This window comes from Egretta garzetta, unplaced genomic scaffold, assembly GCF_000687185.1.
Source record: "Egretta garzetta isolate BGI_Z169 unplaced genomic scaffold, ASM68718v1 scaffold957, whole genome shotgun sequence".
In the NCBI taxonomy this organism is placed as follows: domain Eukaryota; kingdom Metazoa; phylum Chordata; class Aves; order Pelecaniformes; family Ardeidae; genus Egretta; species Egretta garzetta.
Window position 1 is genome coordinate 18,975 of NW_009260360.1, and position 499 is coordinate 19,473.

At 68.7% G+C, this 499-nt stretch overlaps 1 protein-coding gene across 1 annotated transcript in view; it reads left to right on the forward strand.

The window, feature by feature from the left end:
* The window catches only part of LOC104130000 (dedicator of cytokinesis protein 2-like), an 11,812-nt gene that overhangs the window by 940 nt on the left and 10,373 nt on the right, over positions 1 to 499 (forward strand). The window lies entirely within an intron of this gene.

Genomic DNA, 499 nt, shown 5'->3' on the forward strand with positions numbered 1-499 from the left:
TCGGTGCCTCAGGAGCCGACAGTGGCAGCGCCCCTAGCCTGGGGGGACAAGGTCCCCCGAGTTTGGGATATGCAGACCCCAGAGGGACCCGGTGTGGAGGAAGGGGGCAGCAAGGGGTACCAGCGATCAGGAATCTGCTCCAGCCCCCCCATCCCATACCGTGGATGTGCTGGATCCCTCTGGCTTTTGAGTCCGTCGGCTGCAGCCAGAGCACAAACCCCGTGGACCTGAAGGCCGAGCAGCAGCGGGGAGATGGGGGACCCCAGGCCGGCAGAGCCCTGCCACCCCCAGCAGCGAAGGCCAAGGCTTTAGGGGGCACAGGGCACTGCCCAGAGACCCCTGTGTCCAGTTGGGCTCAGGCTGCTGGGGGACGGCGACGAGGCCAGCACAGGAGGGGGACAGGGACTGGGAGCGAGTCAGGGACCTGAGAGCAGGATGGGGCCCCGTCTGCGCCAGGCAGTGCGGGCACCCACCCCCACCAGGGAGGGGGACGGGGACC